Source organism: Triticum aestivum, chromosome 5A (genome assembly GCF_018294505.1).
Source record: "Triticum aestivum cultivar Chinese Spring chromosome 5A, IWGSC CS RefSeq v2.1, whole genome shotgun sequence".
NCBI lineage: Eukaryota > Viridiplantae > Streptophyta > Magnoliopsida > Poales > Poaceae > Triticum > Triticum aestivum.
The window spans coordinates 266711222-266727527 of NC_057806.1; positions in this window are offsets into that span (position 1 = coordinate 266711222).

The window sequence follows — 16306 nt, forward strand, 5'->3', positions numbered from 1 at the left end:
GAGTCTAATCGGATTGTCTTGGGAAAAGGAATATCCTTCGTTGACCGTGAGAGCTTGTGATGGGCTAAGTTGGGACACCCCTGCAGGGATTTGAACTTTCGAAAGTCGTGCCCGCGGTTATGGGAAGATGGGAATTTGTTAATGTCCGGTTGTAGATAATCTTAAACTTAACTTAATTAAAATGAATCAACAGAGTGTGTGGCCGTGATGGTCTCTTTTCGGCGGAGTCCGGGAAGAGAACACGGTCTCGTGTTATGCTTGATCGTAGGTTGTTCTAGGATCACTTCTTGATCATAGTTTATCGACCGTGCCTTTGCCTTCTCTTCTCGCTCTCATTTGCGTATGTTAGCCACCATATATGCTAGTGCTTGCTGCAGCTCCACCTCATACCTTTTACCCTTCCTATAAGCTTAAATAGTCTTGATCGCGAGGGTGTGAGATTGCTGAGTCCCCATGACTCATAGATTACTTCAAAACCAGATGCAGGGACCGATGATACCGCTCCGGGAGATTCGACTGAGATCAAGTGGGAGTTCGATGAGGACTCAGGACGATACTACGTTTCCTTTCTAGACGATCAGTAGTGGTGCCCAGTTGGGGCGATCGAGGACTTTGTTGCATTTGGGGTTGTTCTTTATTTTGGTTCCATAGTCAGACCTTGATTGTATCTGGATGAATGTAATGATATTTATGCTATTGTGTGACATGGCGAGTGTAAGCCAACTATGTACCTCTTTTCCTTATTCATTACATGGGTTGCTGTGAAGATTACCTCACTTGCGACATTGCTTACAATGCGGTTATGCCTCTAAGTCGTGCTTCGACACGTGGGAGATATAGTCACATCGTGGGCGTTACACAAGTAGTACTAAAAAGCAGTTTAGTCCCCAACTTAGCCCATAAACATCTCCAAAAGTGGCTAAGAAATTTAGTATCACGATCTGAAGCAATAGTATTTGGCACACCATGCAAGCGAATAATTTCACGAAAGAAAAAATCAGCAACATGAACAACATCATCGCTTTTATGACATGGTATAAAGTGTGCCATTTTCGAGAACCTATCCACGACAACAAAATATGCTATCCCTCCCCTTCTTTGTTCGAAGTAAACCTAAAACAAAGTCCATAGATATATCCTCCCAAGGAACAGTAGGTACAGGCAAAGGCATATATAAACCATGATGATTTAGTCATGACTTAGCTTTTTGACATGTAGTTCAGCGAGCAACAAATGCTCAACATCATATCTCATCTTTGGCCAAAAGAAATGTATAGCAAGTATATCCTCCGTCTTCTTCACGCCAAAGTGTCCCATTAATCCTCCTCCATGCGCCTCCTACAACAACAAAAGATGAACGGAGCTAGCTGGAATGCATAGCTTGTTAGCGCGAAACACAAATCCATCATTAATGACAAATTTGTTCCATGTTCTTCCTTCTTTACAATTCTGCATTACATCTTTAAAATCAACATCATGCACATATTGATCTTTGATGGCCCCCAAACCAAATATTTTGAAGTCAAGTTGTGAAAGCATAGTATAGCGACGAGTTAATGCATCAGCAATAACATTTTCTTTACCCTTCTTGGGTTTAATGACATAAGGGAAAGTCTTAATGAATTCAACCCATTTAGCATGTCTACGATTTAGTTTAGCTTGACTTTTAATATGTTTCAAAGATTCATGATCAGAATGTATAACAAATTCTTTGGGCCATAAATAATGTTGCCATGTTTCTAAAGTCCGAACAAGAGCATATAATTCTTTATCATAAGTAGAATAATTCAGACTAGGCCCACTCAATTTTTTAGAAAAGTATGCAATAGGTTTGCCATCTTGTAATAACACACCTCCCAATCCAATTCCACTAGCATCACATTAAAGCTCAAAAGTCTTATTAAAATCAGGAAGTTGGAGTAAAGGAGCATGTGTCAACTTATCTTTCAATACCGTGAAGGCTTCTTCATGTGCGGTTCCCCAAACAAAAGGCACATCCTTCTTTGTAAGCTCATTGAGAGGTGCACCAATGGTGCTGAAATATCTCACAAAACGCCTATAGAATCCAGCGAGACCAAGAAAACTCCTCACTTGTGTGACCATTTTGGGCTACGGCCAACTCTCAATAGCTTCAGTCTTGGCTTTATCAACTTCAATTCCCTGTGGAGTAACAACATAGCCAAGAAAAGATACTCGGTCGGTGCAAAAGGTGCACTTACCAAGGTTACCAAACAAACGTGCATCCCTTAGAGCAATAAAAACAGCACATAAATGTCTCAAATGTTCTTCCAAAGATTTTCTATAAATCAGTATATCATCAAAATAGACTACCACAAATCGTCCAATCAAAGCACGTAAAACTTCGTTCATTAGTCTCATGAAAGTACTAGGTGCATTAGTTAACCCAAAAGGCATGACTAACCACTCATATAATCCAAACTTAGTTTTAAATGCTGTTTTCCATTCATCTCCCAATTTCATACGAATTTGATGGTATCCACTACGCAAATCAACTTTGGAGAATATTGTAGAGCCACTCAATTCATCAAGCATATCATCTAGCCTAGGAATAGGATGACGATAACGAATAGTAATATTATTAATGGCTCTACAATCAACACACATATGCGACGCACCATCCTTTTTAGGCACTAGTATAATAGGAACAACACAAAGACTAAGAGATTCACGTATGTAACCTTTGTCGAGCAGCTCCTGTACTTGACGCATAATCTCCTTCATCTCCTCTGGATTGGTATGGTATGGTGCACGGTTGGGTAGCGATGCACCGGGAATTAAGTCAATTTGATGCTCAATCCCTCGAATAGGTGGTAATCCCGATGGCACGTCTTGTGGGAAGACATCAGCGAACTCCTGCAAAATGTTAGTGACGGCAAGGGGCAAAGAGGAAGGCACGCCCTCGAATGAAAATAATGCCTCTTTGCACACAAAAGCATAGCAAACAGATTTGCTGAAATCTAGCTCATCAATATCAGATTTTGTGGCAAGTAAACATGCACTTTTCAATTTAATTTCAAAAGCAACACTGGATGGTTTATTATTAGATTTCATTTGTTGCTCAAATTCTTTTGCCACAATCTGATTTTCACTCTGATTTTTCTCCTGTTTTGCTGTATTAGCTCTATTAATATCATCTTTCAAAATGGATTCAGGAGTCATAGGGAAGCAAAGTAATATGGCTATCCTTATGAACAAGAGTATACTGATTATTTCTACCATGGTGTACAGAATTTTTATCAAATTGCCATGGTCTACCAAGTAATAAGGAACATGCTTGCATGGGCACCACATCACAGTCAACATAATTAGCATATGTAGAGATACTAAATGCACAGGAACAGTACGTGTTATCTTAACCTTGCCGTTGTTGTTGAACCATTGGATGTAGTAAGGATGTGGATGTGGTCTTGTGGTGAGAGATAGCTTCTCCACCATCTCCATGCTAGCCAAGTTGTTGCAGCTCCCTCCATCTATGATGACGCGAACAGAACGTTCCTTCACAACTCCCTTTGTATGGAACAAATTATGCCTCTGATTTTGCTCAGCTTGTGTAACATGCACACTCAAAAAATATTGAGCAACTAAACATTCATACCTGTCAGCATCTTTAGCAGCCATGTATTGCGTCTCATGATCAGAATAATCTCCACTGTGTTCTTCATGTGTAATAAGAGCCAAAGTCTCCTCATCATAGTCACTAGTGGACGCATACCCACCATCCTCGGTAGCAATCATCACACGCTGAGATTTGCATTCTCTCACAAAATGTCCTCTTCCCTTACAACGACGATAAATAATATCACTTGTGTGCCCTGTTGATGCCATGGAAGAAGAAGAGCTCTGCGCAGGCCCGGCAGGTGTGCTCTTGGCAGATAGTTGTGGTTGCGGCTGTTGGAGAACGTTGCAGAAAACAAAAAATTTCCTACTCGTTTCACCAAGATCCATCTAGGAGTTCATCTAGCAACGAGTCATCGGATGCATCTACATACCTTTGTAGATCGCGAGCGAAAGCGTTCAAAGAACGGGGATGATGTAGTCGAACACGACGTGATCCAAATCACCGATGACCAAGCGCCGAACGGACGGCACCTCCGCGTTCAACACACGTACGGGACGGGAGACGTCTCCTCCTTCTTGATCCAGCAAGGGGAAGGAGAGGTTGATGAAGATCCAGCAGCACGACGGCGTGGTGGTGGATGCAGGGCGTCACAGTAGCAGGGCTTCGCCTATACTACGAGAGAGAGACGTAACGGGGAGAGAGGGAGGCGCCAAGGGCTGAGGTGTCAAGTCCCTCCTCTCCCCCACTATATATAGGAGGGCCAAGGGGGGTGGTGCGCCAGCCTAGGAGATCCAATCTCCTAGGTGCGGCAGCCAAGGGGAGGTTTCCCTCCCCCCCAAGGCACCTAGAGGTGCCTTCCACCATTGGGACTCTTCCCTTAAGTGGAACCCTAGGCGCATGGGCTTTTGGGACTGGTGCCCTTGGCCCATCTAGGCCAAGGCGCACCCCCTACAGCCCATGTGGCCCCCCCGGGACAGGTGGCCCCACCCGGTGGGCCCCCGGGACCCCTCCGGTGGTCCCGGTACAATACCGATAACCCCGAAACTTGTCCCGATGGCCGAAACAGCACTTCCTATATATAATTCTTTACCTCCGGACCATTCCGGAACTCCCCGTGACGTCCGGGATCTCATCCGGGACTCCGAACAACATTCGGGTTACTGCATATACATATCTTCACAACCCTAGCGTCACCGAACCTTAAGTGTGTAGACCCTACGGGTTCGGGAGACAAGCAGACATGACCGAGACGACTCTCCGGTCAATAACCAACAGCGGGATCTGGATACCCATGTTGGCTCCCACATGCTCCACGATGATCTCATCGGATGAACCACGATGTCGAGGATTCAATCAACCCCGTATGCAATTCCCTTTGTCAATCGATATGTTACTTGCCCGAGATTCGATCGTCGGTATCCCAATACCTCGTTCAATCTCGTTACCGGCAAGTCACTTTACTCGTACCGTAATGCATGATCCCGTGACCAGACACTTGGTCACTTTGAGCTCATTATGATGATGCATTACCGAGTGGGCCCAGTGATACCTCTCCGTCATACGGAGTGACAAATCCCAGTCTTGATCCATGTCAACCCAACAGACACTTTCGGAGATACCCGTAGTATACCTTTATAGTCACCCAGTTACGTTGTGACGTTTGGTACACCCAAAGCAATCCTACGGTATCCGGGAGTTACACGATCTCATGGTCTAAGGAAAAGATACTTGACATTGGAAAACTCTAGCAAACGAACTATACGATCTTGTGCTATGTTTAGGATTGGGTCTTGTCCATCACATCATTCTCCTAATGATGTGATCTCGTTATCAATGACATCCAATGTCCATAGTCAGGAAACCATGACTATCTGTTGATTAACGAGCTAGTCAACTAGAGGCTTACTAGGGACATGTTGGTGTCTATTATTCACACATGTATTACGATTTCCGGATAACACAATTATAGCATGAATAAAGACAATTATCATGAACAAGGAAATATAATAATAATGCTTTTATTATTGCCTCTAGGGCATATTTCCAACAGTCTCCCACTTGCACTAGAGTCAATAATCTAGTTACATTGTGATGAATCGAACACCCATGGAATCTTGGTGTTGATCATGTTTTGCTCTAGGGAGAGGTTTAGTCAACGGATCCGCTACATTCAGGTCCGTATGTACTTTACAAATCTCTATGTCTCCATCTTGAACATTTTCACGAATGGAGTTGAAGCGACGCTTGATGTGCCTTGTCTTCTTGTGAAACCTGGGCTCCTTGGCAAGAGCAATAGCTCCAGTGTTGTCACAGAAGAGCTTGATCGGCCCCGACGCATTGGGTATGACTCCTAGGTCGGTGATGAACTCCTTCACCCAAATTGCTTCATGCGCTGCCTCCGAGGCTGCCATGTACTCCGCTTCACATGTAGATCCCGCCACGACGCTCTGCTTGCAACTGCACCAGCTTACTGCCCCACCATTCAAAATATACACGTATCCGGTTTGTGACTTAGAGTCATCCAGATCTGTGTCGAAGCTAGCGTCGACGTAACCCTTTACGACGAGCTCTTCGTCACCTCCATAAACGAGAAACATTTCCTTAGTCCTTTTCAGGTACTTCAGGATATTCTTGACCGCTGTCCAGTGTTCCTTGCCGGGATTACTTTGGTACCTTCCTACCAAACTTACAGCAAGGTTTACATCAGGTCTGGTACACAGCATGGCATACATAATAGAACCTATGGCTGAGGCATAGGGGATGACACTCATCTCTTCTATATCTTCTGCCGTGGTCGGACATTGAGCAGAGCTCAATTTCACACCTTGTAACACAGGCAAGAACCCCTTCTTAGACTGATCCATATTGAACTTCTTCAATATCTTATCAAGGTATGTGCTTTGTGAAAGACCTATGAGGCGTCTTGATCTATCTCTATAGATCTTGATGCCTAATATATAAGCAGCTTCACCAAGGTCCTTCATTGAAAAACTTTTATTCAAGTAGGCCTTAATGCTGTCCAAGAGTTCTATATCATTTCCCATCAAAAGTATGTCATCTACATATAGTATGAGAAATGCTACAGAGCTCCCACTCACTTTCTTGTAAACGCAGGCTTCTCCATAAGTCTGCGTAAACCCAAACGCTTTGATCATCTCATCAAAGCGAATGTTCCAACTCCGAGATGCTTGCACCAGCCCATAAATCGAGCGTTGGAGCTTGCACACCTTGTCAGCATTCTTAGGATCGACAAAACCTTCCGGCTGCATCATATACAATTCTTCCTTAAGGAAACCATTAAGGAATGCCGTTTTGACGTCCATTTGCCATATCTCATAATCGTAGAATGCGGCAATTGCTAACATGATTCGGACGGACTTTAGCTTCGCTACCGGTGAGAAAGTCTCATCGTAGTCAACCCCTTGAACTTGTCGATAACCCTTAGCGACAAGCCGAGCTTTATAGATGGTCACATTACCATCCGCGTCTGTCTTCTTCTTAAAGATCCATTTATTTTCTATGGCTCGCCGTTCAACGGGCAAGTCAGTCAAAGTCCATACTTCGTTTTCATACATGGATCCTATCTCGGATTTCATGGCTTCTAGCCATTTGTCGGAATCCGGGCCCGCCATCGCTTCTTCATAGTTCGAAGGTTCACTGTTGTCTAACAACATGATTTCCAAGACAGGGTTGCCGTACCACTCTGGTGCGGAACGTGTCCTTGTGGACCTTCGAATTTCAGTAGAAGCTTGATCAGAAGTATCTTGATCATTATCATTAACTTCCTCTCTAGTCGGTGCAGGCACCTCAGGAACATTTTCTTGAGTTGCGCCATTTTCCGGTTCAAGAGGTAATACTTCATCAAGTTCTACTTTCCTCCCACTTACTTCTTTCGAGAGAAACTCTTTCTCTAGAAAGGACCCATTCTTGGCAACAAAGATCTTGCCTTCGGATCTGAGGTAGAAGGTATACCCAATTGTTTCTTTAGGGTATCCTATGAAGACGCATTTTTCCGACTTGGGTTCGAGCTTTTCAGGTTGAAGTTTCTTGACATAAGCATCGCATCCCCAAAGTTTTAGAAACGACAGCTTAGGTTTCTTCCCAAACCATAATTCATACGGTGTCGTCTCAACGGATTTCGATGGAGCCCTATTTAAAGTGAATGCGGCAGTCTCTAAAGCATAGCCCCAAAAAGATAGCGGTAAATCGGTAAGAGACATCATAGATCGTACCATATCTAATAGAGTGCGATTACGACGTTCGGACACACCATTACGCTGAGGTGTTCCAGGCGGCGTGAGTTGTGAAACTATTCCACATTTTCTTAAGTGTGTGCCAAATTCGTGACTCAAGTATTCTCCTCCACGATCTGATCATAGAAACTTGATTTTCCTGTCACGTTGATTCTCAACCTCACTCTGAAATTCCTTGAACTTTTCAAAAGTTTCAGACTTGTGTTTCATTAAGTAGATATACCCATATCTACTCAAGTCATCAGTGAGGGTGAGAACATAACGATAGCCACCGCGAGCCTCAACACTCATTGGACCGCACACATCGGTATGTATGATTTCCAATAAGTTGGTTGCTCGCTCCATTGTTCCTGAGAACGGAGTCTTGGTCATTTTACCCATAAGGCATGGTTCGCACGTGTCAAATGATTTATAATCAAGAGACTCTAAAAGTCCATCTGCATGGAGCTTCTTCATGCGTTTGACACCTATGTGACCAAGGCGGCAGTGCCACAAGTATGTGGGACTATCATTATCAACTTTACATCTTTTGGTACTCACATTATGAACATGTGTAGCATTACGTTCGAGATTCATAAGGAATAAACCATTCACCATAGGAGCATGACCATAAAACATATCTCTCATATAAATAGAACAACCATTATTCTCGGATTTAAATGAGTAGCCATCTCGAATTAAACGAGATCCCGATACAATGTTCATGCTCAAAGCTGGCACTAAATAACAATTATTAAGGTTTAAAACTAATCCCGAAGGTAAATATAGAGGTAGCATGCCGACGGCGATCACATTGACCTTGGAACCATTCCCAACGCGCATCGTCACCTCGTCCTTTGCCACTTTCCGCTTATTCCGCAGCCCCTGCTTTGAGTTACAAATGTGAGCAACTGCACCGGTATCAAATACCCAGGAGCTACTACGGACACTAGTAAGGTACACATCAATTACATGTATATCACATATACCTTTTGTTTTGCCGGCCTTCTTGTCTGCTAAGTATTTGGGACAATTCCGCTTCCAGTGACCATTTCCCTTGCAATAAAAGCACTCAGTCTCGGGCTTGGGTCCATTCTTTGGCTTCTTCCCAGCAGCTTGCTTGCCTGGCGCGGCAACTTCCTTGCCGTCCTTCTTGAAGTTCTTTTTACCCTTGCCCTTCTTGAACTTAGTGGTTTTATTGACCATCAACACTTGATGTTCCTTCTTGACTTCTACCTCTGCTGATTTCAGCATAGCAAATACTTCAGGAATGGTCTTTTCCATCCCCTGCATATTGAAGTTCATCACAAAGCTCTTGTAGCTTGGTGGAAGCGACTGGAGGATTCTGTCAATGACCGCATCATCCGGGAGATTAACTCCCAGCTGAGTCAAGCGGTTATGCAACCCAGACATAGTGAGTATGTGTTCACTGACAGAACTGTTTTCCTCCATCTTACAGCTGAAGAACTTGTCGGAGACTTGATATCTCTCGACCCGGGCATGAGCTTGGAAAACCATTTTCAGCTCTTCGAACATCTCATATGCTCCGTGTCTCTCAAAACGCTTTTGGAGCCCCGGCTCTAAACTGTAAAGCATGCCGCACTGAACGAGGGAGTAGTCATCGGTACGTGCCTGCCAAGCGTTCATAACATCTTGTTCTGCAGGGAGAACGGGTGCGTCACCAAGCGGTGCTTGTAGGACATAATCTTTCTTGGCAGCTATGAGGATGATCCTCAGGTTCCGGACCCAGTCCGTATAGTTGCTGCCATCATCTTTCAGCTTGGTTTTCTCTAGGAACGCGTTGAAGTTGAGGACTACGTTGGCCATTTGATCTACAAGACATATTGTAAATGTTTTAGACTAAGTTCATGATAATTAAGTTCATCTAATCAAATTATTGAATGAACTCCCACTTAGATAGACATCCCTCTTTTAGTAATCTAAGCATAACATGATCCGAGTCAACTAGGCCGTGTCCGATCATCACGTGAGATGGACTAGTCAACATCGGTGAACATCTTCATGTTGATCGTATCTTCTATACGACTCATGCTCGACCTTTCGGTCTTCTGTGTTCCGAGGCCATGTCTGTACATGCTAGGCTCGTCAAGTCAACCTAAGTGTTTGCATGTGTAAATCTGTCTTACACTCGTTGTATGTGAACGTCTGAATAAAACACCCGATCATCACGTGGTGTTTTGAAACAGCGAACTGTCGCAACGGTGCACAGTTAGGGGGAACACTTCTTGAAATTAGTATGAGGGATCATCTTATTTACTATTGTCGTTCTAAGTAAACAAGATGCAAAACATGATAAACATCACATGCAATCAAATAATAAACGTGACATGATATGGCCAATATCACATAGCTCCTTTGATCTCCATCTTGGGGCTCCATGATCATCCTGTCACCGGCTTGACACCATGATCTCCATCATCATGATCTCCATCATCGTGTCTCCATGAAGTTGCTCGCCAACTATTACTTCTACTACTATGGCTAACGCGTTTAGCAATGAAGTAAAGTAATTTACATGGCGTTTCTCAATGACACGCAGGTCATACAAAAATAAAGACAACTCCTATGGCTCCTCCCGGTTGTCATACTCATCGACATGCAAGTCGTGATTCCTATTATAATAGCATGAACATCTCATACATCACATATAGATCATTCATCATTCATCACAACTTTGGCCATATCATATCACAAACCACTTGCTGCAAAAACAAGTTAGACGTCCTCTAATTGTTGTTGCAAGTTTTACGTGGCTGAATTAGGGTTCTAGCAAGAACGTCTTCTTACCTACGTTAAAGCCACAACGTGATTTGTCAACTTCTATTTACCCTTCATAAGGACCATGTTCATCGAATCCGCTCCAACTAAAGTGGGAGAGACAGACACCCGCCAGCCACCTTATGCAACTAGTGCATGTTAGTCGGTGGAACCGGTCTCACGTAAGCGTACGTGTAAGGTTGGTCCGGGCCGCTTCATCCCACAATACCGCTGAAGCAAGATAAGACTAGTAGCGGCAAGAAAGTTGACAAATCTACGCCCACAACAACTTGTGTTCTACTCGCGCAAGAAGAACTACGCATAGACCTACCTCATGATGCCACTGTTGGAGAACGTTGCAGAAAACAAAAATTTTCCTACTCGTTTCACCAAGATCCATCTAGGAGTTCATCTAGCAACGAGTCATCGGATGCATCTACATACCTTTGTAGATCGCGAGCGGAAGCGTTCAAAGAACGGGGATGATGTAGTCGAACACGACGTGATCCAAATCACCGATGACCAAGCGCCGAACGGACGGCACCTCCGCGTTCAACACACGTACGGGACGGGAGACGTCTCCTCCTTCTTGATCCAGCAAGGGGAAGGAGAGGTTGATGAAGATCCAGCAGCACGACGGCGTGGTGGTGGATGCAGGGCGTCACAGTAGCAGGGCTTCGCCTATACTACGAGAGCGAGACGTAACGGGGAGAGAGGGAGGCGCCAGGGCTGGGTGTCAAGTCCCTCCTCTCCCCCACTATATATAGGAGGGCCAAGGGGGGTGGTGCGCCAGCCTAGGAGATCCAATCTCCTAGGTGCGGCAGCCAAGGGGAGGTTTCCCTTCCCCCCAAGGCACCTAGAGGTGCCTTCCACCATTGGGACTCTTCCCTTAAGTGGAACCCTAGGCGCATGGGCTTTTGGGGCTGGTGCCCTTGGCCCATCTAGGCCAAGGCGCACCCCCTACAGCCCATGTGGCCCCCCGGAACAGGTGGCCCCACCCGGTGGGCCCCCGGGACCCCTCCGGTGGTCCCGGTACAATACCGATAACCCCGAAACTTGTCCCGATGGCCGAAACAGCACTTCCTATATATAATTCTTTACCTCCAGACCATTCTGGAACTCCCCGTGACGTACGGGATCTCATCCGGGACTCCGAACAACATTCGGGTTACTGCATATACATATCTTCACAACCCTAGCGTCACCGAACCTTAAGTGTGTAGACCCTACGGGTTCGGGAGACAAGCAGACATGACCGAGACGACTCTCCGGTCAATAACCAACAGCGGGATCTGGATACCCATGTTGGCTCCCACATGCTCCACGATGATCTCATCGGATGAACCACGATGTCGAGGATTCAATCAACCCCGTATGCAATTCCCTTTGTCAATCGATATGTTACTTGCCCGAGATTCGATCGTCGGTATCCCAATACCTCGTTCAATCTCGTTACCGGCAAGTCACTTTACTCGTACCGTAATGCATGATCCCGTGACCAGACACTTGGTCACTTTGAGCTCATTATGATGATGCATTACCGAGTGGGCCCAGTGATACCTCTCCGTCATACGGAGTGACAAATCCCAGTCTTGATCCATGTCAACCCAACAGACACTTTCGGAGATACCCGTAGTATACCTTTATAGTCACCCAGTTGCGTTGTGACGTTTGGTACACCCAAAGCAATCCTATGGTATCCGGGAGTTACACGATCTCATGGTCTAAGGAAAAGATACTTGACATTGGAAAACTCTAGCAAACGAACTATAAGATCTTGTGCTATGTTTAGGATTGGGTCTTGTCCATCACATCATTCTCCTAATGATGTGATCTCGTTATCAATGACATCCAATGTCCATAGTCAGGAAACCATGACTATCTGTTGATTAACGAGCTAGTCAACTAGAGGCTTACTAGGGACATGTTGGTGTCTATTATTCACACATGTATTACGATTTCCGGATAACACAATTATAGCATGAATAAAGACAATTATCATGAACAAGGAAATATAATAATAATGCTTTTATTATTGCCTCTAGGGCATATTTCCAACAGCGGCCGCTTTCTTGTATCACGGCTGGAGGTGGCACCTGATGGAGGTGCTGGTGCAGTGGAAGTAGAGGATGCACGTGGTGTCCATGATGAAGATCGACCTGCAGAAAAGTTAGTTCGCGCCAATGCCTGTCGATCCTGCACTTCACATTCAGCTTTACAAGCAAGATGAAATAAACGAGTGATATTAGTATACTCCTTATACTCTAAAATGGTCTGAATCTCTCTATTTAATCCCCCCATAAAACATGCAAGCATAGATTCATTCTCCTCAACAATACCACATCTAATCATGCTAGTTTGTAATTCCTGATAATATTCTTCTACAGAATTTTTTCCTTGTCTTAAGACTTGCAATTTTTGAAGTAATTCACGTTGATAATATGATGGAACCCAACGAGTACACATAGCAGTTTTCAAAGCAGCCAAAGTAGTTCGAATAGGATATAATCTACAATTTTCAGACCACCAAACACATGCAAAACTAGTGAAAGCACAAACAGCAGCAAGAACACGTCTCTCCTCAGGATATTGTAAACATGTAAAACATTGTTTAGTTTCTAACTCCCAAGTAAGATATATATCAGGAACATATCTACCCTCAAATGGTGGAATATTCAACTTCAGTTTAGGAAAAAGGTCATGATCTCGTACCTCATGTGGTGGTGCATCCCTACCGTTGCGATGATATACCTAAGGATGACCTGGTGGTGGTTGTGCTGGTGGTTGCATGTAGTTCTGATTTTGATCAACCTCATCCTCATAATGGTCCTCCACCTCTACAGTAGCAGCAGGAGCTACAGAAGCATCAACAGCGGCACCAAAATTTTTCCAGGGTCAATTTGAACGCGTTGTGCTCATCCCACTTGATTTGGAAGGCGACGTTGTTGTTGTTGTTGTAGAGGTGCGTTAGGTGCAGCCGGTGGTGGTGGTGGTGGAATACGCGCGAGCAATTCATTAAAATTGTTATCGAGCTTTCTTTCGAACGTCTTCTCCATGCCATCTATCTTCTCAATGGCATCTTCAAATCTGTTTAGCACATCTTGCACCTGTCCACTCATCATTTGCTGAAATTTATCATGCAACTCCTTATTCGTCATGTTCTCCCAGTCAGTCTCGTCGGCTTGTGATCCTGCCATGGTTAGCAGCAATAGAAACACACAAGAATTTGATCCTACAGACTACTAACAAGAGGTGGTGGTGGGTGTCACAAATCCGTCAAGCAAATATCAAATTCTTACTAGTTCTTACCCAGCAGCAGGCGGTGATCGGCAACCATCATAGTCAAACCTCTCAAAGCTTGGATAGAGCGATTGCCAGGGAGAGTCAAACACACGACGTAGATGTATGTGGAGCTGGGAAGGCTTATAATATGGTAGCAAAAAGGGCCAGCAATAATCAATTCAGAGATGCAAAGTTGAATAAATGCTCAACGACGGTACTGTGCTGGTCCTAGGCTAGACCGTGCTAGAGACGCGAGCCTAGAACACTAACAAAATCACGGCGCTGCACGTAAACAAGGGAAAAGCACACTCTGGAAAAAAAATCGCTCTATTTTTTGGCGCTCCTCTTTTTTTGTGCTCCTCTTTTTTGCGAAAAATTACTATAATGGCGAGTGTCTCAAAACTCGTCCCTCGTCAAACTGACAGGACGGGCACGGAATTTTTTTGACTTTTTTTTCGAAAATTAGGGCAGCGACGACAAAAAATGCGACAAAAAATCACTATGATGGCACGTGGCTCAAAAGACTCAGAAAAGCCTAAAAATAGGATAGGGAAAAAAATATTTTTGCCCGTGAAAATTTTGGCATAAAAACTGCCCGGGGGTCTCCAGACTCATTTTTTTCTTTCCGAAACCTACTCAGGCAAGGAAACATGAATCGGAAATTAGACGGATCTCGAAAACAAACCTAATATGAAAGGAACTCGGATTGGTGGTGGATATATGGTGGTAGGATATGGCAGTGGTGGTGGTATATGGATACGGATTGGTGGTGGTATGTGGATACGGATTGGTGATGATATATGGAGACGGATCGGTGGTGGATAAGCGGTGGTGGTAGATGGCAGGGGCGATGATGATGGTGCGGTGGCGGCGTGACAACTTATGACCAGAACTCGAAACTCTAAAAGACTAGACTCTAAGACCAACAACTAGACACGACGATGCAACCGCAAATTCAACAAAGCAAAATACTGAAAAGACTATGCAAAGGCTCAGACTGGTTCAGATATGATGAACTAACCCTAATTTTTTTTGGCTTTTTCATGGACTGTAGGTATGAAGAACAGACTCGATCTAAACTACGAAAAACAGTAAAATCTCACCGAGCAACCTGGAAATCTGATACCACTTGATAGAGGCGAAGGTGTCCTGATGTTCCGATGAGATAGATATCGTTTTTTGTGGGACTCGACTTTGACGATCCGACTACAAATGTGCGAAGACATCGCGCCTTAGCAATCGCTAAATCAACTTCCGAGGGTTATTGACCACGCCGGAGCACGATCAACCTGACCACGAGGGTCTATTTACTGCGAGCAAACGAAGAACAAGCAAGAAACTGAGATTGCAATCTGGATATTGCAAATAAAAGAGGAAAGCTTTATTAATGAAGGTGGGGTTCTGTGATGTCTTGGTCTGATCGTTGGACACAAATGAAGTACGCGAAGTTGCAGCTATGGCGAACTTTTAATCTAAACAAAACCCAAAGTCTAAATGACACCCTAAGGGCAGTATATATGGAGGAAGAGGGGGGGGGGGATTTCGTGGCCCTTGGATGAGGGGTCTGAAACCAACCCTAACTCTTGTTTCCCCACACATATGGACTCTAAAAACAGCCTATACTTAAGTATTTCGAAAGTACATGGGCCTGGCCCAATAATAAGGTGACGCAGCACCTAGAATAGCCTTTGGACGAAATTTATGAAGTTGCATCTTGTATATTTCGTCCAAGGCTTCATGCACTCCTTATGGTGGCTTCAAAGTCCTGAAATCATCACTTGTAACTCCGTTCTTGATCCCCTTGCGCATGCCATCATCTCCATGCTTGGTCTTGCTCCAGTGTTCATCCCTCTTATCCATGCCAGGCCCTTCATTTGTAAGCAAAACAAATGTATCCAATTTAGGCAGCATCATATTCTCATGAACATTAGAATCATTACTAAGAAACAAAAGTACCTGATAATTTAATTGGCGTGCGCGAGCTCTAGTAATTGGTCCAGTATGTATAGCAGTAGGGGTTGTGAGTGTAACAATGGTATTGATGTCCTCATCCTCCTTATTTTCATGATTCTGGGGTGTTCCAGAAGGACTCTTTTATGTGTTCCTCTGGTGTCAAAGTTTGGATAATATTACTTTCAACATTAATGGGCGTACCTGAGATGTAATGTTTTATTCGTTGCCCGTTAACAACCTTCGGGTTAGTACCTTCGGCATTATTTATTTTGATAGCTCCAGAATGATAAACCTCCTCGATGACATAGGGGCCTTCCCATTTTGAGAGGAGTTTTCCTGCAAAGAATATGAAATGAGAGTTGTACAAAAGAACATATTCTTCAACTTTAAACTCACGCTTTTGAATTCTTTTATCATGCCATCTTTTAACCTTTTCTTTAAACAACTTAGCATTTTCATAAGCTTGGGTTCTCCATTCATC